Source organism: Mustela erminea, chromosome 13 (assembly GCF_009829155.1).
Source record: "Mustela erminea isolate mMusErm1 chromosome 13, mMusErm1.Pri, whole genome shotgun sequence".
NCBI lineage: Eukaryota > Metazoa > Chordata > Mammalia > Carnivora > Mustelidae > Mustela > Mustela erminea.
The window spans coordinates 27907304-27931431 of NC_045626.1; the positions used below are offsets into that span (position 1 = coordinate 27907304).

General features: G+C 42.4%; 1 long non-coding RNA gene across 1 annotated transcript in view; it reads left to right on the forward strand.

Moving 5' to 3' along the window:
• The window catches only part of LOC116572355, a 36218-nt gene extending 23692 nt beyond the window's left edge, over positions 1-12526 (forward strand). Inside the window, exon 3 of the long non-coding RNA XR_004278270.1 lies at positions 11748-12526. This is a non-coding gene — a long non-coding RNA (uncharacterized LOC116572355). The remainder of the gene's footprint in view (positions 1-11747) is intronic.
• Positions 12527-24128: the final 11602 nt, after the last annotated feature.

Below are 24128 nucleotides of genomic sequence, written 5' to 3' on the forward strand. Positions count from 1 at the left end.
ATAGGTGAATAAATAATAAATAAGAGCCATCCACTTATGCACTCGAATTCTTGTGGGAGCACTCAGGAATGGAGGCATGAGGCGAGTACTTTGCAGGAAGAGAGAGGCAGAGGGAGGCAGGTGGAACACGGCTCTCAGAGCAGACCTCTCCTCAGCTAGCAGCAGGGCAGAGAAGCACCTGCTCTGTGCGTGGAGCTCACCACTTCCTGAGTGTGGCCTCTGCCACAGGCATGCTCTTGGCACTTCATGGGGATTAACTCACTTACTCCTCACCAGGAGCCCGAGAGGTAGAGGTGCAAATTTTATTTTACTACTTTACAGATAAGAGAGATGAAGGCAAAGTGGGTTCTGGATATGAGAGATCATCTAAAACAGATATCCGAAAGATGGTTTCCAAAGTTCTAGGAGTTTACAGACTAAGATAACTCATGAAGGTAGGTACATTTCTGTGGCATTGTGACCAAAATCCTTAACGACTTTATTTCTTATTCGTTAGTAGGTGTAATGGGAATTTAGTAACTGCCATTATAGTAAAAAAGTTATAAGAAGTTTAAAAACAAAAACAAACCAATAATATATGGGGCAGTCCTCAAGGCCATAGAATACGTGGCTACTACATGTCATTCCCTAAATATCACCCATGCTCCCTAGTTCTATTAGCTAGTGTTTAAACATAATTAATAAAGGATTAACAAAATATTCTCACCCAATAGGCCAAAACAAAATCCAATTGCTATTTGGATTCCTAATATGCAGATTTACATTTACAATAAAAGGCGATGACTGGGATTCCATTTTTATATTAGCTCTTCCATTGTACCACTGATTACATACAAATCCTGAAGCAAACAATTCAGCAGTGGCCAGGCTTCAAGGGACAGAAGCAAAGGAAGAGAATGCCGAATAAGCCAGAAATACTTCTTTTACCTTAAATTACTAGTTCTTGTAAGAAGAAACTCCAACTAATGTCAGAACCTGTTATGTATCTTCATAGTGTATCATATACCACTAGGTGTAATAAACTATACATAGCTCTCAATTTAAAATCAGGCTCAGTCAATCTCACAGACACTTTCATCAAGTTAAAGAATCATTACAAATATTATTATGAGTAAGTGTCAGTGCTGCATGAGCTAGTATGTATCTCAGCCTGGCACTCAATAAATACATATTAAATTAACGAGTGGAGTTCAAGATCCTGTTGCCCAGAATGAGGACAACCAGTCAAACATCACAGTTTTTTCCTTTTTAACAAGGCGCATTATGGACTGATGGGCTGTGAGTTTTTACCTCTTTGTACATGCCATTGTAGTGCTCCTCGTGAGACTTCAATAAAGATTCATGGCTTAACTGACTGCAATTTACTGACTCCGCGATTTTTCTCAGGACCAGTGCTGGGACAGGTCCTCTGTTATTTTCTGTGTATATTCTAGAATATAAATTACACTGCCAATACAAAATAAACGACATTAAACCATGCATTGAATTCTAAGGAAATGCCCTAAAAATGCCTTTCACATAGCCCCCTCCTTGCATTCTGCCTCATTTCCGGCCACTTCTTTCCTACTGCAGAGACTCTACATTCACTCTTAGAGATGTTCAGTCACTGGGTCTATTGCATGATGTAGCCACTACTACAAATAAGGCTTATATTATTTTTTTGCCTCTCTATCTAAATATTTTCATCTCTCAGTTCCAGACCACTCTGCTTGATCCTCTGAGAAGGCAAATAATTTCTTCTGTCAATGGATACGATTCCCCAGAAGATACTGATGCATTTGGGAGTATAATTTGGCCAGGGAAGGAGATAACCTGAAACCACAAACCGCCCTAAACACTCTATTATTAACAAAGAGAAAAAGGCCGAATTGAGTTGGAGAAAAGCCTTGCTGAATGATAAATTGCCAAACCCTGTGTAGCTCAGGAGGTTTCACCCCAGCTGCATTTTTATGAATTCTTGAGGAAAGAACTTTGAAATGGAAAGTCTAATAGTCAGGATTTGAATGGCTGCATTTGCTCCGTAAGTGGCCTGAGTCTTGAGAAACATGGCTGAGAAATTCACCCTGTACATCTCCCCACTCCTGACCCTTTAGGCTGCTCTCCTCACGCAAAATCACATCATTCAAATTGCTGCCAGTACTTTTATTCCAGTTTAAGCTGTGGGTTTAGGGTAATAGCCATAATTCCAGAAACTTCTCTGGAAGCAAGCAGTTGTTATTCTGGGTAAAGGCTCTGACTCAACCTTGCTATTTTTTATAACTGTTTGGGTTTTTTATTCTCCTTGAGTTATGGCTTCCTATTTGTTTTATTTCCTCCCTCCTACTACCTTGGAAGCCTCTTGAGAGAAGTTTCTACAGTATCCATCCAGGTCCTTGATCATTAGTGGACACTTATTATACCTTTGAAACATGGAATTGACTGTCAAGGGGAAGCCTAGCAGGATGAAAACAAAGTGACTCTACCGTACCGGTTGATTACAATGTTATAGCTGCCCTAAACTTTAGAGGAGACATTTTAGAAGCAGAGAGAGAGTACAGTAGGTTTCCAAGCCGCAAGGATTTACCTTCTCTAGATAGCTACGTACTTCAGACCACCCAGCTACCACACATGGGCACAAATGATGTGTGTCACTGTTAACCCTACCCACCATCAGTAGAGAGGAAGGTCCAAATACAGACTGAGCCCCGATGATTAGAAGAGTTCAAATCATACTTATAGATAAAGGATATGGTGTCTAGGATGCGCTTTAAAATATTCCAGAAAAACAAAGATTTTGTTTGTTTTTGTATTTTTGGTGGGGGGGAAAGAGATAAAACAAGAATTAACAATGTTGATAATTACTCAAGGTTAAGTGATGGCACATGAGGTATATATACTATTCTATTTTTGTGTATATTTGAAAGATTAAGTAACTTTTAAAAAATTAGGTAAAAAGTAAGACAAAAGTGAGAGGTGCCCTTAGAAACTGTCCAAGCAAGAGAAGAAGAGCTTTCTTCTGCCTGTTAGAATTTTTATGTCATTTTAAAATGACATTGTGGATATTACAAGAAACTTCACTTTGAGTCTTATTTCATGAGGGCCCCAAGTCTGAGAACACAGAGAGTTAGGTGTCCATATATTCTAAAGAGAGGTGCTAGAATCTCTATACAATAGTTGCAAGTAAGGTGGCTATTATGGATCAAGTTGTGTCCTCCAAAAAGGTAGGTTGAAGTCCTAATACCAGGTACCTATGGATCTCATCCTATTTAGAAATAAATTCTTTGCAGATGTACTCAAGTGAAGAAGAGAGCATGTTGGACTAAGGTGAACTCTAGGATTTGAATGGCTGCATTTGCCATTGACCGGTGTCCTTACGAGAAGAGATGACACACAGAAACACACACAGAGGGAAAAAAGCCATGCAAAGACAAGGCAGAAATTAGAGGGATTCATCTGCAAGTCAAGGAATGTTAAGGGTTGCTGGCAACCATCAGAAGCTAGGAGAGGCATAGAACAGATTCTCCCTCAGAGTGTCCAGAAGGAGCCAAGTCTGCTGATACCTTGGTTTCAGACTTCTATTCTCCAGTACTGTGACAGAATGGATTTCTGTTGTTTTGAGCCACCCAGTTTGTGGTAATTTGCTACTTCAGCTCTAGGAAACTAATTCAGTGGCAAAACATTGGTTCTGTTGCTCATAGCTCATTATTCTTCCTTCTTCTATCATGTAATATGGGGACTTGGAGACAGCTGGGGAGAATGCATCTCTGCAGAGAGTTTCCAGGAAGTATGGCTCTTTCTGCTCAACTCTTCATATTCAACCAAGTCAAGGAGCTTCCAGAAAACTGTTGGGGAGCTTGACCTGTGTCTCTGGATTCTGAAGGATTCAGAACCTAGTGCCTGATTCCCATGTGAAGATGTCCAACAGCAGCAGCCTGTGGTAATTGAAGAATGGTGAGGACTGTGCTGGCTTCCAAGTATTTCCTGTGGCTACAAGAAAGGCCAATGGATTCTGCAGAAGTGGCTAGGCATATGTCCTTTTGAAAGGATACTGCTCAAGAACTGAGGGAGCCACAGCAGAAAGATTCAACATGAGGTTTGCCACCAGCAGCTTGAAGTAGAAGGGAGATTCAAAAGTTGTTCAGACAGAGGAGGCATCAGAGTACTTTGATACCATTAAGGGTTGGACCTTAGGAAGTAGAAGATTGACAAAAAACCCACAAAAGTGCCCCATGAGAGAAGATTCACCTAACACAAAATGAGCCCAATATGGTAGAAGGAGAAAACTTTCTACTAAAAGTTGTGCTTTTTTCCTCAAGTTTTCTTTTCTCTTGGGGTATGGAGTGTAGAAAAACAAATTCTATCAAGAAGAAGGTCAGAATGAGGAAAGATATCACACTCCATCCCTCCCCATCCCCTGCCTTTCTGAGCTCACGTGATGTGGAGCTTTTTGCCACTGTTGACCTAACAATCCAATACCTCAAAATGAGACTGTCTGCTGATATCTAAAAATGACTTGGAAAACTAGGGGCTCTGTGACATCACCAAAGACAGAGAGAGCCAGTGGCAGGTAGAAATTAAATTTCTTTCTTACACCCTACTCCAGCCAGCTTATCCAATAAACCAGTAATACTTGCTAGTTTCACCATCTCTAAAGTAGTATAAGCTACCTAACGGTAAGAGCTATGTAATATATGCCTTTAATTACTTCATACAAATATCTAACAGAATCTTGAACACAAAATATCTAGCAATAATTTTAGCTAGTTATACACTCCTTAAATCCCTTGGGTTTTATGATTAGCACAATACCTATAATTCATATACTTTTTGAAAATGTATAAAGTACTTCCATATTTGTGGATGTGTGCTGTAATTTCATCTTCTCAACAATCATGTAAGTTCAGAAAGGCAGACATTAGCCCCAAACATCTAGTTCAAGAAATGAAGATTCACCTTCTCTAGCTAGTGAATGATGGTGAAAGACTCCAGTCATGGTCTTCTAATTTCAAAGCCAATGCTCTTTTTCTCCAACACAAGGTTTCCTATAAATTGAGAGTAGTTTGGGGAGGAAGGATCTTGGGTTCTGAGAATTAGTGGCAAATGATGACTCTGGGTGGCAAGGGAAAGATGTGCCTGGTCACATCACACCCAAGACTTCATCTGTACGTACCGAGCTTGAAAAGAATATATGCATGCTCATTCATGAATTTCATATCAATGTTCTCATGTCCTACTTGGGGTGGTTGAACATCTTGCCTTCTCCTATAAATCCCCCTCACTCAAAGACAGGAGCCATGGCTAACATTCCATCTCCACCCCTTTTCAGATCCTGGCAGCCATTCACCATCATCACTCATGCACAGAAATGTTTTCCCAGCCTCCCTTTAGAAGACCATGTACTCTGAAATGCAGTTTCAAGCCTAGTAATAGATTTTCCCCAAGCCACCCATACTCTTTTGTCTGTGACCAATTGCACAATTTCAAATCCAGCTGGCTTGGCTTAGGGGTGTGGTTGGAAGCCAAAAAAGAGTTTGTCTTAATGCAGCACAAACACAGAGTCACAATCATGGCTTTGGCTTCCCTAGTCCCTTGCTTGACCCCACTGAGTGAACTGACTATGACATCACCCCTGTTTACTTTCAAGGTCTCAGTGCCTACCCAAAGATTCATCAACCAACCTGGTTCTGACCCAACTTCAGTCCCTGGAGTCCAAAGATATTTATTTCTTTGAACCTCAGTTTCTGCATTTGTAGACTATGATAGTCATTTCATTTTGCAGAACTGTTATGAAGATTTAAGGAGATTATATATGTAAAGCACTTGTCACTGTGCCTGCACAGAGTATAACTTCAATAAACAGTGACAATAATAATAATAATATTAAAAATAAGTCATAATTTTTACTTATTATATTGCAAACCATAATAGCTTGAAATCTGAACTGGCCACCTTCTTAGTTGGGTTAGTTTTCTTTGGCTCCATGCAAATTTAATGAGGTAGTGGATCACATGTCCCATTCTATTAACTTTTTTTCCAAATCAACATAATTACTAGTTGAACACTGTGCTGGGCACTGTGGGAATTTCAAAGAAGAGGAAGACGCACTTCTAGACTTGTAGGAACCATGAATCTCACAGAAGAGTTAAGGCATACACATATTAAGCTACTGGATGGCAATATAGCCTAGTGACAGTTTAGCAAAGTTAGAAAATGCCTTTCTTTCCAATCTCACTGAAACTCGTCCCTTCTTAGAAATTCCTCCAGCTGTCAATCATCAGCTTTGGCCCCCAATGCCCAAACATGTTTCTAAATGGAAGCTATGTTGGAGCATGTTTTTTTCTATTAGTACAAGCAGCTGTCATGTACAAATTGATGGTTATCTGAAGATCTGTTAGGGAGAGGAAGGTGGTCACCTTGATGTCACCAGAATATATATATATGCACACATAGAATCCCCACATTCAACCTCTTTGAAATGAACTTGCTCATTATATTATAAAAAATACATAATTGTGTGGACAATTTCTCCATCATAATATGCTCTATAATTCAGAAAAAATTCTACCTTGCCAAAGGAAATAAGATGTTGGCAATCAACATGTCTCCTCAAACCTTGTCAAAGAGCCATAACTGTTACAAAATAAACAAATAGATCATCAAAACATTCCTTTTCCCTTTCCCCCTTGCTCTCTCTGTCTCTGTCTCTCTCTGTCTCTTTGTCTCTTATTTTTTTTTCCACTTTGAATGCTCTATTGGATTGTAGAAGATTTCACAGTTTTCTCCAGCTCTGGAAAAATCGTTAGGCCCTTCTGCTGGTCGGCTTTGGAAACATTTGGAACAAATTATCTCTACTTTTGGAATCTGAATAAAGGAATGTGAGCCTCACTAGAGAAATGTGAAATCTAGGGTGGGATTCACGAAATGGTTTAAGGTTTGCTTTTGCACACATACTTTTTTTTAGTTTGTTTGGGTTTGGAACATAGTACAAGAAAAATAACAGGACTTGCAATGTGCTTTCTATAATTCCTTTGCTTTTCATAAAACCCACTGGCCCCTCCCCCAGTGCTCCATCATCACCCTCAGTAGCTTCCCAGCTTGAATGTCAAGCATGTGCTTCTTACATAACATGAAATCCACCAGTTAAGGTAAGGTGAAAGGAAGGAGATTTTTCTAGGGATTTTCTTAACTCAATCTCACGTATACCTTTTGTTATGCTACCAACTTCATGATGTCCAAATACCCCTCCAAGAAGTTGACAAAGTCCCCGAGGAAGTTATTGAAACTTCATGAATATCAATATTGAGTTGTGTTATCTGAGCACCAAAGTAGCTATATCAGAGCATAACTTCAGTGCAACTCAAGCTATTTAGGTTCTGACGGAGCTGATTTCAGTCCTATACCGCTTTCAAGACTTTGGTCATCTTTTCTGTCCAGGTGCTGTGGTTGGTATTCGTTGATACCAAGAAGGAGGGCCTAAGAGGTTGAGAGATAACAGAGACATCTTCCTGGGCCACAGGTGCTTCTAAGACATTCTTCTTGGTGTTTCTAGACTACACTCCCTTCCTGCTCTGCAGACATAGCACCTTCGGGAAGAGAAGGCACTCAGTTTCACAGAGGAGGCCAAAATCAGGGAATAGAGGACTCCAGAACCTCAGCTTCAGAAGGGGGAAATCCTTATGGAACATTTTCCCCCCTTTGTTTTTCATGTTGCTAAGAGAGCCATAGTGACCACACCTGTTTAATCTTCTAAACAGTCTATTTACAACATTCTCTTCAATTATTCCTGGACAAATAAGACATTTGTCAAATCATGTCTTCATTTTTAGTTCAGAAAAAATGTAGACACTCCAATACTTCTACGGTTTATAAAGCCTATTCAGAGGTTCCCTAAGACCTCGTCAAACCTCAGCACTTCTTTCCCTCAACCCTACACAATGGCTTAGTTAGTAAATATGTATCCCATTCAACCAATGATAGGATGGAAGTGCCTGGGTTAGGTTCACCACTGCTGAATGGAAAAGCACACATGGCCTATACAACATCATATTACTCAGCCTTAAAAAAGAATGAAATTCTTTTTTTTTTTAAGATTTTATTTATTTATTTGTGAGAGAGAGAGAAGCAGACTCCCTGCCTTGAAAACATTATGCTAAGTGAAATAAGCCAGACACAAAGGACTAATATTGTATAATTTCCCTTACATGAGGTACCTATAAGAGGAAAACTCATAGAGACAGAAAATAGAATAAAGGCTACCAGGGAATGAGGAAGGGGAGAAAGAGTAAATGAAAAGTTATTGTCTAATGAGTACAGAGTTTCCATTTGGGTTGATGGGAAACTTCTGGAAATGGATGGTGGTAATGGTGACATAACACTGTGAATGTACTTAATGTCATGGAACTGTACACTTAAAATGCTTAAAGTGGTCAATTTAATGTTACATATATTTTATCACAATAAGAAAATAAAGTTTTGGGACTAAACTAAAGGTTTGCAGACTCTTATTACTGGAAAGAGAGCCTAATAACATTCTTTGGGGTAAAGAGATACGTTATGGCTGCTACCAAATAGGTGGAATCGCTCATAATAGAAAACTGTGGTGCACAGAACCTTACTCGAATCAGGGACATTTTGGACAGAGCATCTGTTATTAAGAGTAGGACTAGGTAGCCCTCCATTGCCTTCTCCCATCAGGAATTTCCTAATGAGGTTTCCTACATCCTAGACAGAAACCAAGGTTAGGAAATTTGTAGAGCCTGTCTTAGGTGTGCTTATCCATCTACAGCATGAAAAGAGGTGAGCCCAGAAGAAAGGTCTGCCTTCACTTCTTAGCACTTGAGCTCTGGAAGCATCATACCTAGAGCTCTATCTACTCTTTCACACTGTAACCCAGCCCACTAGTAAATGGGACCAAAGAAGGGCTATTGTTCTGAGCAACGCAATGGGTTCCTCCCATCCAAGAGTGCAAAGGGATCAGATGAGATTACTAGAGAGGTGTTTGACAGAGAGACAGAGGGCCTGGGAGAAAACACTTTTGCTCCTCTCTCCAACACAGCTCATTTGCTGCCCAGAGGCCTTTCTCTTGTTCATGAGTGCTTTCCCATATATTTTAGATTATTGATGATATGAGCCCCCAAATCAATGGAGTGCTCCTGCGGTTTGGGGAAGGTGTAAAGAATCTGAAAATGAAGTGCCACCAAGAAAAAGAGGATAACCATTATTCATGAGAATCAGAACCACCTCTTGGGACGGCAGAGTAAAACCTGTGAAGAGCATGTATTCAGGTAGAAATGCTTCTAACAGAAAAGTGTGGTTCTGGGAACTTTACTCACATCAGGTATACTCTGGACAGAGCATTTCTTAACATTTCCCCTGCTGGTGTCAAGAAGCACAAAACAGTTTAAAATAAAGAGCATCATCTTGGAATTCCCTCCTTTGATTTGGAAAGATGGTAGCAAAGTATGAAAGAAAGGCCATCCAACTAAGTGTCAGGAGGCTGGGGGGCTGGAACACAGACTCTGCCACTCTGTGTGCCTCTGGGTCAATCATGTCCGCTTTATTCCTCAACTTCTCCACTGGACAAATGACAAACTGGTTTAGAGCAGTGGTGTAAACTGGCGCATGCTTTGGAGTGTGTTCTAAGAAGTATTTATGTGAGGATTCTCCTCCCTACTTAGTGATTCAGACTCTGTATATGTATGTGTGTGTTGGGAGAGTAAAGCAGTAAGTGGGGAGTTGGGAGGGTGGCACACACACACAGGCTTTCAAAACAGTTCCTCTGATGATTCAATATGCACCCCTGGTTGTCATCTATTGATCAAAATTATAGCGAAGGTCACTTGCAGTTCTAATATGCCTAAGATTTTATAAAAACAAAGACTAAATACCTACTAAAAACCATCAAACGTAGTTTTTACAAAGATCATATGAGAAAATAATGCATATGAATGTCCTAGAATATGGTACTATACAAATGTAAGCAATTATTAGGGTTCCCATAATTTTGTGTATTATTCAAGTGGTTCATCAAATATTGACCAAACCCTCTTAGATTAGAAATTCTGCAATGATAAGTCTAGGGAATAGGATCTACACTTGGCACTTGTGCTTGAGTTTTTCCTAGGGAGAGCATTTCCCAAAATAATAATATTCCTGCTTGTTTTCTGATGATGTGAATGCACGTAAGTCGAAACAGGATAGCCCCAGATATATGCCCATTTCCTAGTAAAGGTAAGCCATGGAAAACATGGATCTATCTAAAATCTACCCATTTTTCTCAGCTCAGATGCTGTGTCTCCTGAAGATTTCTGGTCTTACTAAAGAGATGTGCGTTGTTTTATTGTCACCACACTATCCCTAGAAGCTGATAGCTGTCCTTGTGTCCTGGCTTCTAGAATGACCCTTAAGGTAGAGTTTGTTAGTATGCCACAAAGGAGAGAAGTCTTAGCCTAGAAACTTTCATTTCCATTGAGCTAATGAGAGTGCTGTCACCTAAATTTTCATTGTTTTAAGAGCAAGTGGAGGCTGACAGTTTCCTTTCAAGCTTGAATGATGAAGAGAAAACATCCCACAGCCTCATCTGGTTGGCTTGCTGCGAGGTAATGAGCCCTGTGTAGCACCCATCTCTGCTAGACTGGGATGACCTTATGTCTGGTAATGCATCAGGGAAGAGTGAAAAACGTACTGCAGGTCCCGCCAACAATTCCCCCAGGACGTGCTGAATGTGCCAAACGGTTTAGTAAATAGATCTCAAGTTACTGTGTTGAAACCTATTCCAACGTATTGCAACACAGAATGTCTCAATCTAAAGGTCATGCTTTACTTTGTGAAGACCCTGTAAGAAGGAGACAAGGGGGTGCTGGACAGGGAATGAATGGAGGTGAGAGTCAGGAGACAGAATATTCGTAGCATTTAAAAACAAATTTCAAAACCTTCCCTAACTGCATCCTATTCCTAGCCCAGACAAAGACTTGTTGCCAGCCTTTGTTCCAAGACTTGCTGGAGTTTCTTGGGGTAGGGTAACAGTACGGTATGGGTGGGGGTAGGGGAAGCTGGGCTGTGTCCCACAAAGGCTGGGAGAGCATACCATGACGGTGTGAAGCTAGGATGGAGTTCAAAGGGCTCAACTTTCCTGATGGCTGCTTCCGCTGCTTCCGCTGTTTCTTTTTCTCCTCCTTCTCCTCCTTCTTTTCTCTTCTCTTCCCTCCTTTCCTTTTCTTCCTTCCTTCCTTCCTTCCTTCCCTCGGCTGTTTTTTCCTTTCCTGACTTCTTGCTTTCTTAGCTTTTGGAGTTCTTTGGGGGAAGAATAAAAGAGGACTTAGATATATGAATCTTGCTTAAAATAACTGCTGGACATTGCCTGGGTGCAGAGAAGAGTAAAAAGATTGGAAAAAACTTGGCTCAAATCTGGCATTGTAAGTACATGTAAGCAGTGGCTGCCTCCATACTGTGGTTTGAAAAATGCCTGGGGAAGGGACATCTTGCTTCCACCATTATTGGCTTTTATTACTGAAGATCTTAAACAAAGTGTTTACTTTGATTCAGTGGATACCTGTTGAACAGCTATTATGTTCTTAGTGATGTATGGTATCAAAAAGTCAATACCCACTTCCAAGAAGCTCACTCCCTTTTGAGTGATGGGCTTATGCCCCACTACCCCCACATGTGCTTACATTGCTTTTCTGTGTTTTCAAATTATAATTTCTCTTTCACATTTTCTCTTTTTGCCTCCTTCCCATTTAAACTGCCATTAAACTTGAAATCTCCAGAGCATGCGTTTTATACAGAGTGCTGAACATATCCCTGAGAACAACAGTGAAAACGGGAAAAAACCCTACCTATATTTTCCAGTGTCTATTAGTGCAAGAGCCCAAGAATCCATGAGGTGAAAAGGGGAGGTCAGGCTACATCCTGGTGTTTGGGACCTGTCTTGGCGAACAAGTCCATGGAGAAGAGAACCTTAATTTATTTGAGTGGCTACAGAGCAACATCACTCTGAAGAATGAAGTATCTGGATGCTATGGTGGCATCTCCAGTCCTCAGAACACACTGACTCAATGACATTAGCTTGAATCTTATTAAATTGCTGATATCTGACTGCTTTGACCCACAAAAATGACAATTTTCTAAGGTTCAGTCTAATACAAAGCAGAATTTGGAAAAGCCCATGATGGAAGCAAACACAATCACAAGAAGGAAAGAGAAGCATATGGTTAGATTTAGGAACTTGTACTTCTTAAAACTCTATTTCTGGCTGTAGACCGAAAATAGCTCTCTAAATTCTTATGTTAAAACCTGATTCCCTGTGAGGGTATTAAGAGGTGGGGTCTTTGGGAAATGATTAGATCTTGAAGGTGGAGCCCTTGTGAATGGAAGCAGTGCCTTTATAGAACAGACTTCAGAGAGCTCCTTTCACCTAGTGAGGGCATAGTAAAAGATGGCTATCTATGAACCAGGGAGCAGGCTGTCTCCAGATACTCTACCTGCCAGTGCCTCCATGATCCTGGATTTCCCAGCTTCCAGAACTGCGAGAAATGAATTTATCATTTGCAAGCCACCCAGTTTGTTTTGTTACAGCAGCCCAAATGGACTAGAACACCTCTCTTCTTCCTTTTGGCCTTCTCAAACTTATTACATCTCTATGCGTAAATACTTTTAAGGGGGAATGCAGCTGGCTGACAGCAAGACTCTAACACATGGGGTGGTTTCGAGGGGAGAGGCTTGACCTAAAGAACAGGAAGAAGTCACCAGGAAATTGAGTGGACATCACAAAATAGCAAAATTTGTTACTTTGTAGTTCTGTTAACAATCAGTTCACTAAGGCTATTGTTCCAACAGTCTCAAAGTGTTTGCATTAGCTAGAAGGCATTAAGGAACATATACAGTATTTATGCAACAAAATCACAGCTTGGTTGCCATCACAATTTGTTTACTCCATAAAAATAGTCTTGTGAAGTCCACAAGTTCTGAATTACACACCTCAAGACCACTCTGCATTAAGATGCAGCCAGGTGGTGTTTTTATTTGTTTTTTCTGTATTTATGTTAAGCAAGATCAAAAGAAAATCGACTCAACTTGGCATTCATCCCTTTTGTCTAATTTTGTGTTTCAAAAGAATTACTAAAAAAAGTCTGTGTGATCTCCAATTTATCAGTTCAAGTATTGGGGATAACAGGTTATGTTGGACGATTTTTAAGTTTTGTTTCAAGTCCACGAGCTTTAGGTTCTCTGATGTAGTAGAAAAAGCCCTAAACTGGAAGTCAGGGTTCCAAGCTAGTCCTGCAAAAAAATAGTTGTGTGATCTTGAGAAGTAAACAAGACTCATCTTTTCATCCATGATAGGAGAAGACTGCACCACAGATCCCATTCTAGTTCAACCCAATGTTCCTTGAAAGGCTGAAAGAGAAAGAGGAGACTTTCCTAATTACAAGTTGGAAAAGAGAAAGAGGTTAATCAGAAAATGACATTTTCTGACCTGAAATGTTATGAATCCTACCTGAAAGATCAAACAAATACGTAACATTTATCAGACTGGTTGTATTCACTTGGATGGGAAATTCCATGTCAGAGTGTATTACCGAAGTCCTATTCTATCCTTCTGTGTCGATTGATATTTTTAGCCAATTGTTGATAGGCCAGCCCTTAGAAATGTTTAAGCCCTCAATTAGTGTACTATTATTCCTTAGTTGGAAATAAGAGCTGATGTTCTGAATTGATAGTCTTTCCAAATGGCTAGAATCTCTAAGCTCTAGGTTCTAACCAACCTAACCTAACTAATATGTATCTAGCACAAAATTAGATCATTTGTCCCATCTATGAATGTAAGGTGTGACAATCCCAACAAGGAGGACCTTTTTGAAGCTAGATAAAATTAATAAGATAAAAATATTTCCCACTCATTCCTACCTTGAGCTGTTCCAGAGTAAGTCCTGGAGAACAGACTGTTCTATTTTTTTTTTAATCAAAATCATCTAAACTTAATTTTAAATATGTGTTCTTCCATCAAAAACATCACACATAGATCAGAATGACACTCCTTATCTCATCTTGTTTCTCTCCCACCATGTCTGCTCCTCATCCTCAACCACAGAACAAACCAACACAAAGCAAAAAAGTCAGACTGGCTAAGTTTTCAATGACTCAATTGACAGGGCATTACAGAATCAGTCAGAGAGAAGATGCTGAAACCTCTCCCCCTTCCTGCTGCCTGGTGCCCTTTGGGAGTCTCTCCAAATGTCCCTTTGCTCTCTGCAGCAGCTCTAAAAATAGAGGATGACTGCTCGGTACAGGTGTTGTTTGTGAAAATGTTCTTCTTGCATTTAGCCTGCCTAGCTTAGTGATTAGTGCTCTGCAGACACTCAGCATCCCCTGGACTCTGCTGTGTCAGCTTTTCTTTATAATAGTGAGGGAGCTGGAGGATAATTCTGGGACTGCTGTTTATAGGGACTCTCTTTCTCCCTCAGAACACAGAGCAGGCTTTCTTCCTTTCTCAGCCCACCATTAAGAACATGCTCCAGAACAGCCTGGAGGGAATCTCAAGATGAGTCTGCAACTACAGTGCCCCCCAGAATGTACTAGTTTTTTCAAATGCATCTATTTTCTACACAGAACTGGCACACATGGGTAGGGGATAAAAAACAAGGAGGCTAAAAATGTAGTGTGTTCCTTGTGGACCTTGCAATAATTATATTCATAAAATCACAAGACAATACCTTATGATGGAGACTCAGAGCTCATCCGGTCCTGGGGTTGTTAAGCCTTAGTAGGCTTCACAATCTTACCACATAAGTCGGTTTCAAGTGTTGGGTTTCATGTCCATTCTTAATACTCTGATTCAGTAGGTCTTGGGGAAGCCTAGGGATCTGGCTTTCCAGATGTACATCCAGATGATGTGGATGCCATTGGTCCTCAGACTAAACAGTGAGAATGACTTCTCTGGATAATTCTTTTATGTAAGATAAGGAAAGTGAGATGCAGAACGTGGAAGCAACTCTTTAATTAGGGCTGCAACTAGAACTCCGATTCACTGTCTCCTTACCCAGAATTCTTTCCATAGGAAATCATATGGTTTCCACATGTGCAAGCCCATGAATACTGATGATGCAACATTCATGCAGATGTTGTTGAGGTCAAAGTTCAAAAGGCATCTTTGAATGAGAAGGCTATTACCCACCCCCCCGCCATTCACTGTTAGTGAATGGGGTAGGGGGTATAGCCTTATGCCCTAGCCATTAAATTTTGGTGGTTGCTTGGACCAGCCATGACATCTCTCTAAGCTTTGAATTTGAAAACTAGTATAACCAACCAACCTTCCCTACCTGATGATGGTAATTGAGGTGACATGGCTGTGTCCTTGACTGAAACTCAGGTGAAAGTCTAGATCCCTCCTGCCAGACTCAAAAGATCCAGTGCCAGAATCACTGGACTACAAATGAGGGTAAGCCTGATGCACTGCCAGAGATCAGCAGCACTGGTTTGTGATTGACAGGGAAGTAGGAAGACACTCTTTCCAAAAAGCACAAACCATGGTTACTATGGAAAATTTCTCTACCAGGTTGTCATGTCTTTGGAGAATAAGCCACTTTGGGTTTTCTTTCTTACCATCCCATGTGAATGAGTTTGTGTTCTGTGACTCATGGGTACCTGGGAATTCTTGGCCCAATTTTGGGGAAGGGATCCTGTACAAGGGCCAAAGGTACAAATCTTTAAACTCAAACCTCTAAGGGGCGCCTGGGTGCCTCAGTCATTAAGTGGCAGCTTTTGGCTCAGGTCATGATCCTAGTGTTCTGGGATCAGGCCCCACATTGGGCTTCCTACTTAGAGGGGAGCCTGCTTCTCCCTCTTGACTCCCCCTGCTTATATTCTCTTTCTATCTGTCTTTCTCTGTCAAATAAATAAATGAAATCTTAAAAAGCAAAACAAAACAAAACACACACACACACAAAAACCTCAAACCTCTTAGAAACTGAAAACAATAACAAAGAGTAGAAATCATCTAGACCAAACTATCCCACCTACCTCACAGGTCAAGGAAATAAGAGATAAAGCAAGCTCATAAATAAGTTTCACATATGCTTAAAAGGCTTGACTTAGGGAAGCAATCTTTAGTATTTTCACAACAATAACTAAACGACTGGAAAGATAGTATAGCAAAAACTAGACTAGAAAAAAAAAGGGGGGGGGGTGGATCACAGAAGTAGCACTTGAAACTAGGAAACTAGGCCAGTTGGGTGAATTTGCCTGAGGTCTCATAGCAATTTAATAGCAGAATCTGATTTCTTAACTCTTGGGAAGAAAGGTTTTCTAAGACATCTCATTTCCCAGCTTTGCAGAATATCAAACCTACCACAGGATAAAGTATTTTTATTTTCTCTCCTTGTATGTAAAAGGTAAAAGCCCATTAATTGCTGATGTTCTGTTTGTACTAGACCAAAGGTGAAAACCCAGAACTTCTGGGAAAAAATTACATATTCCACTGAAGTTATTCAACTACAACTACTACCCCCAGCCCAGTGACTGAGTTAAGCACAGTTTGATGAGGTTGGGACCCTGGGCAATTGCAGATCAAGTGTGCCTCCCAGGGCATCTGGACTAAGAGAACAAGGTGTTTACCAGGATTAGGTGTCTGACTCAGGCAAAGTCTACAACCGAACTGGTTTTCAGGAGTCCAGAGCGACTCATCCATTTACTCAATATGTATTTATTGAGTAGATCCTAGTCAGACATATGCCAGGCATTACTGATTGGTTGATGGACAAGATGGTCATGGGTCTAATTTTCCTAAAACTATGGCCTACAGATAGTGCACACAAATAGGGTCCTTATCATGCTCCATGTGTGAGCAGGGTACTGTGGGGATATGGGACTGCATAGCCAACCAAGACTGGGAAGTGACAGAGATGTCAGGGAGGTTCTCCCATAAGAACTGTCATGTGTCAGACACTATGCTAAGTACTAGGTAGATAACAGACACTGTCTTCAGGAGGTTTCCTGTCTAGAAGAGAATACGGATCTGCATACCAGTGTGATAAACTCCATCACAGGAGTGGGGTGCTAAGGCAACACAGAAGAGGGAGCTACAGGTCTATGATCATCAAGAAGACCATCTTTGAGCTGAACCACAAAGCATGGGAAGGAATTTCCCATGTGCAAGGACATGAATGGAGTCATGAAGAGGAATTAGAAGACATGGAGAGACGGGGGGTCAGGGGCAAAGGTGGGTACAGTCAGATGAGTGAGAGGTCTTCTCCCACATGGAAGTTAGCTTGGGACTGCCCTGCCATGAGTGAGGAATGTATGCAGAGATAGCAATGCACCTTCCACACAATGAAACTCAGATTCAGGTTCTCCAATTTCCTTGACCTCTTCCTCATCCTGATGGACTCAAGTGTGGCTCAACATCGGGCTGTGCATCTGGCCTTCCCTGAGACTCCAGAAGACCTGGCAAGGAAGTATGCGGAATGGTATTGAGTGATACCCACAGCCTGGGGAGGATCTACCCAGGTACCAGGAGCACAAGGTATGGAGTCACAATGTAAGGCATGACTGCATGAACAGGGCCAAACTGGGGCATTACCGGCTTGTGGTGCCCTTCCTTCCCCCTTAGGTACCTGGATATTCAGAGAAGCCCTCTCAGAGGCTAGTGTTTCCTCAAAACAATCTCATTTCCCCTACAACCCTTCAGATAAGGCAGTTGGAATAGTGGAAAGGTTAAAGTGGTGGTCACCACACAAACTTGGGTTCAGATCCTGAGGACTAAATGAGAAGATATATATGAAAGACCCAGTGTTCTTCTAGGCCTGTAATGGGCTCCATCAATGGTAGCAAATTGCTTTATGTCCTCATCTATTTCCTTGGGCCTGAAAGGGTAGTCATCGATTATTCTCTAACCAAGTCAGGTGTTAATGACTGCTACTGGGTCAATGTGTTTTCCATCTTAGAGATGTTTTAACAGGGGATTTTTGAAAGCACTTAACTCCAAGGAATGACTTAACTCCAAGGAATAGCTCTTAGCAGTAGATCAGTAACCGGCAAGGAAACCCAATTTTGCACCAAAAGGCCTGTTTTAGGTGCTTAAAACTTAGTATCTACACTCAGAGCTGGCTTCTCCCCTGTCACAGAGTAGTGAATATCACAGCTAGCATTTGGAGTAGGACTTATACCTGAATCACTTAGAGTCTGACATGCTGTTTCTCCCCATGTTGAAACTGCCCCTTGCTACAGGGCATCTTGGGTGGTTAGCACCAGAGCTTGTCAAAGTTCTAAGATGGGGCAGGGCCACTTTGGGAGGCTATGCAGGTAGCCAATGGTATCTCTTGAGTTGTGGAAGGAAGAGGAATCTCAGTTTAGTTCCATACTTTAAATTTGGAGCAATAAAGAGGAGCATGGATCAAAGGCCAGTGAGTATATTCCATGCACCAACATCTCTTTGCCCTGCACAATGGAGACACTGCCCAGGGTCTAAAGGCCTTTCTTAAAAACTATACCTCTCATCTGTAGGGAATTTTCCCGTGGTCCAACTCGCTTGGGTAGCACAGTTGTCAGCAGCCCCGTAACCTGTGCCCACTCCTCCCAGCTGAGCCTATCCCTCCGGAGAGCAGTGGGCTGGGACAGATGGCCCAGTGTTTGCGAAGGCATCCCAAACCCGAACCTTCCCTCTCAGGAAGAGAGGGTGCAAACTGCTTTGCTTAAACATTTCTGGCCAGTTCTCTCCAAGACCAGGCAGGATCCCAAGCCTGCCCACGATGTGTCTATCCCTCCAGTCTTTGTTGCTACCTCCTCTGTGCTCAGAGCCAGCTGCCTCCCACTCCTGGAAGCCTGCCAGCATCGCCCTCCAAAGAGGCGCGTCTCAATCAAGTTATTTATTCACCTAATCAAAAAGGAAATAATGTATACAATTTACAGTCTTCCCAGGTCCTAGCTCCCACGGAGGCTGGGGAGGGGGAGATACAAAAGAAAGCAGAGCTCTTCAGGTTGGGCTTTGATAGCCCAGTGGCCCCCTGTTTAGGGAGACGAGCCATGAGCCCAACTGTCCAAGTGGTCCAGAAGCTCCTGCCATGATCAAAAGGAGAAAAAGGACAAAGCAAGAAGCCAAGCTCAGAATGAAGCTGTGTATAATGTCATAATAAGAGGCCGGGGGTACTGACAGAAAGGGAGGCATCTGCTAAGCTCAGGGCATTCAGGACGTAGGGCCTGAGGGCTGAAGCAAACCAAAAAGCATGGCGAAAGCTGGAGGCACACAGCTGGCTGCCTTGGTTAGATGTGTTTCTTTAAAGTTCCATGTTTCTTTCTGCCTCAGGCTATGGCCAGAAATGACCCCTTCCCAGATCCCAACCTCTTTGCATTCTTCCAGCTCTTGCTCATCTTCCAAATCTCAGCTAAAATAACACTTCAGGGGGTAGGCTTTCTCTGGCCTTCACATCTAAAAAAGGTCCCCTGGCTCTTATCTCTCATAGCTTACAGATCTTTCTCTCCCTAACATTTTACATTGTAAATTATACAGCCATTTGCAAACTTATTTGCTTCCACAGTGGACTGTAAGCATCAATGGAGCAGAGACGGTTCTCTCTTGAGATCCTCAGGAGCTCAGCTCCATGCCTGGTGGTGCACACTAGATGCCCACTAAGCACCAGTTGACACGATGTAATGTGGGTCCTCTGTGTCAACCATCTATTTATATACATTATCTGTGTACCCAGAGTTCAAGTTCCCTGAGCAGGAGGGAATGTGTAGCTCATAGTACTTTACATTTCCACAGAGCCTAGCAAGTTCAGTTTGAACCATAATGGCTTTAACACCAAAACAACAGAGCACATTGGCAGGGCTGGACAATCATGTAGAACACAGTGGTTCAGAGCTCTGGCTTTGGAATCAACTGGACCCAGGATGAGAAACCTTAGCTTCTCTGAGTCTCTGTTCTCCCACCAAGAAACAAAATGCTTCACTTCATAGTTTTGCTGTGAACATAAACGAGGAAGCCATGACTAACACAGGACCTATAGAGTGGGCTTTCTTCAAATCAGAGCTTTCACTAGCTAGCCTTTGGGAAAACACATGGATTGGTGTTGAAAACAACAATTTGGTGCTACCTGCATGGAGTAGAACCTTGAATTGGTTCTGGAAGGACTCGAAAGGTTTGTGAGTTGAAGGTGAAGGGAAAGCACCTCTGCCCTTGGAAGCATGGCACAGGACTGAGTCATTCAGGTCACACACATCAATGGGTAACCTCATGGGGCAGAGCACCCAGAGTATTGCTGTATTCTTCTTGGCTCCTCACCCTAGAATTCTCACACTTGGAGATGTTCAAAGGTTCAGGGAGGTCCAAGCCTCACGGAGGATTTAGAATTCAGGTTTTCTCAGCTCTAGACACCCCGAAGGGAAAGAAGACTTCGCACAGGGTCCCGTGAAGCACTCAAGCCACCACGTTCTTTGCAACACCACCGCCGACCCACTTGCACATGTTAGAAGATTTCAAATACCAGGGGCTGACACATTCGGTGAAATGACTAGCTGTGCAGCTTAGGCCAGTCCAGGCCCTTCCCTGCTGGATTATTTGCCATCAGCATCCCTCTTCTCTGACCTTCCCTTCCCTCTGCCTGTCCGCTGGGGGACTGTGGCAGCAGGCAGCCTCCTGGGGCTTGTCACTTACTCTATGCCTAAGGGTCTTTTGGGGCTGACACATTAGGCAGCTCTTCCTTGGGCTTTCTCAGGATGGAAACCAGGAGACAGAGCCCACATCAGCCTGCTGAAAATCGTGAGGTCGGAACACCTGCCTGGAGTTCCCTCATGTCCTCTGTGTCAGCGCCCTTCTCCTCTGGTTCTCGTTTTGTGCCACTACAGCTCCCAAGCCAGGGCAGAGGTAGAAATGCTGTGAGGTGGGGAAGGGGTTCTGGCTCCTTGAAGGGTCTCTGAAGGTAGACGCCCTACTTCTCCTAGAGGAGTCTACTCCCAGAAAGCAGGCACCAAGGAAAGGTGTACGGTCTCAACCATAGGAGGGGTGGATGGCAGTGAATGCTGGTTCTCCACTGGGGAAGGCTGCATTCTCACAGAGCAACTGATCCTTCAGAAGGATGATGGAATAGGGTTCCTGGAAACACTGGTGCCACCTTGTCCCATTTCCATCTCTTACCTTCTTCCTCTACATATTTATTATACCTAGATGAAATCAGTTGTGAATGAACTTCAAGGGAACGCTCAAGAGGAGAAATCCTCAAACCATGCCTGCCTGAAGATTGTGAAGGTCTTATGGGTTACAGCCTCATTAACTCTTGCCTTCTTATTGCCAACACGTCAGCTTTCAGGAAGTCTTTGAGCCCTAAGCTGGGAGCAGCCATGTATGGGCCCTGGATGGTTCCGAGCTAAGAAGATATGGTTAGGGAAAGGACTTCTCAGTTCCTGTCAAGCCAGGGACATTTCCAATCTCTTATCTATCTGTCCAATAAGGTTCACTGTTTAACCTGTGAATTCTGGCTGGACAAGGGGAATCATGGGAAAAAGTCACCTGGCTATGTATTCATCTTAAACTCTCCTTCCCTTCTCCCTACTCCTTCTGCTGCGTGAAGCACTCAACAACCATCTTCTTCATCTCTGTCAAAGACTCTCTGCCATCAAAGCCAAATGATCTTTCCAATTAAACTATGACTGGAGACAGACGAGATGCTTTCCTACCTTTTCTGGTGCTTTTGATCTTGACATTCCTTCTGTCTGGATCCCTTGTCCCACTCCTCCAGTATTCAAATGCTTCCTCCCTGAGGCTCCTGTAGGTTCCACTGCTTCTGGAAGCTTTCCCCGATTACTCCACCCTGAAGCAAGCAAGATACTGTTCCCCTCACTGTCAGGCAGCCAGTGATACACTTCCTGGGGTCATCTCTTACCTCAGACTCTTTTTGCAACTTACATCCAGCCCAGCATTTATAGGTTCTCACCTTCTCTCAAATTCCAAGCCCATCCAGCCTATACAACTGGGTAACAGTTTCCACAAGCTAAAATCAAGTTTCCTTCTAGGGATGCTCATTTTATCTTCTCCAGAGTTTGTGATCCACCAGAGAACAGGGACGGCCTCTTACTCATCTCTGTGTCAACCCTCCACTCTCTCCTATCATAATTCCAGCCCAGTGTCTTGCATGCAGTAGGTGCTCCATAACTATGGCCACTTTGCTGAGAATATTAATTTCCCCTAGATCTCCAGTTCATAATTGTAGCATTGTGGAAACATGCTTCTTCTTTTATCTTCAGGTTACACAGCCCCACCTGGTACTATCACGTGTGCTTTTCCTTTGCCATCCCCAATAGTTAGCAGAACAAGGCTGTCAGGCCAAACAGCCTTTATGCCATGGAGAAGTCCATGTATGTAGGGGAGAGAGGAGCGGATCTCAAGTCCAGAGACTTGAAGTTACATTTCAGCTGCGTAACCTTGAGTAAGTCCTTTAATCCCTCATTGTCTGACTGTCCTTACCTGTTGTATAGGAATGTTTAGCACAGTGCTTTTACAAATAGCAAGACGCTGTGTCAATGTCAAGTTGCAGTATAGAGTTAAGATCCCTACTTACCCGGATTATGGTCTCCCGAAGGACAGGCACAATCTTTGCATTTTCAGCATTTGGTATAGTATCCAGTTCAATACAGGGCCTTGATATAATACCTACGGAGGCCCCTCCAAAAGCATATACCTCTTAGACTAGGGTAAGGTGGCTCTAACCTATGCTTTAATGGGTTAAAATAAGACTGATCTTGCTTTTTCCTGGAAAGAAATACCAGTCATCTCCATGATCAAGGAAGGCCTGAAGGGAAGAGATTTTTTCCCCCACTTTGTTTTTGTCCTCTGCAGGCTTAAAGATGTAGCTACGTTTTGCCTCTCCCATTGGACTGTTGGTGGCTCAGCACACATTCAAGATGTACTGTGTACTGGACCTGTACCGTCACTGGGAAGACAGAGACAAACAAGGGTTTGCATCAATGATGCAATTCATTCATCAATTCAGTTCTTTAGCTCTTCTCTCAATTAAAAAAAGGCCCTAAGACATTCCCAGATACTGCGATTCCCCTCTTAGATTTTTAATAATAAAAGCAGGACGGATGGTAAATGAAGGCAAGGGAATAATAGTCCTTCATTCTAAGAGGATAGGACTATCTGAGTTCTCTCTCTCTCTCTCACACACACACAGGCATACACACAATCTTACAATAAAAATGCATCAGAAATTTAGAATATTCAAAATAATAACACTGATAGTTAATGTTTACTGAATACTGACTTTTCCAGGCACTGGTACAAGCACTTTATATGAATTAACTAGTTGGATACTCATAATAACCTTCTGAAGAGTGTGCTGTTATTATGTGCATTTTACAAATGAGGACACTGAGGCATGGAAAGGAATGAGTAGCTCATGCAATGTTATCTGGCTAGAGCAAGGATCTGCACTCAAGCAGCCTGACTCTGGGCCCCTGATCATAAAGATAAATATACCTATATTTATCTATAGATAAAGATATAGATACCTATAAAGAAGGTAACTGGGTTCACTTTATAGACCTGATGAGAAATGGTATAGCAGAGAGTACTACAAGAGTGGATCATCAAATTCTGGGTCTTGTCAAGCTACTGAATGCCCCTCAGACCCTAAGCCAGGCACTTCTTTTGGGCTTCTGGGCCTTCAGCTATCATGAAAGGAGGGAGAAGTGCTGATTTCTCTGATTCCTGGAGTGGAACATGGAGGAAAGCAGGCAAGGGAGAAGTCAACTTAGCCTCCTTCAATCCCCAAACTGAAAGTGGGCATCTCTTCTACTTCCTCATAAAGCTACTTCTGCTGCCCTAAACAGAGCAAACTCCCCTTAGCTCATCAAATTAATCCATTCAGTATGCATACATCCAGTTAGATAGTTTTCTCTTTGCCCTGATGAAAACAGCTATGGAGGAGGCCAGGGTCATCACCAAGCCTGAGAGTATAAATGCAGTTGCCTGGCACCAGCAGGTCACCATGTGTTTCATGGAAGAAAGATCTGGGCAACAGCCCTGGGCATGGGGTAGAAATGGGGTGAGTACTGTGTGTATCCTTGGTTAGCATCACTGCCCAGGTCAGCTGGCTTTCCTGCAACTTTAGTCTCAGAACAAGAACCCCACACCTGCAGTCAGCAAATATCCCACCCCT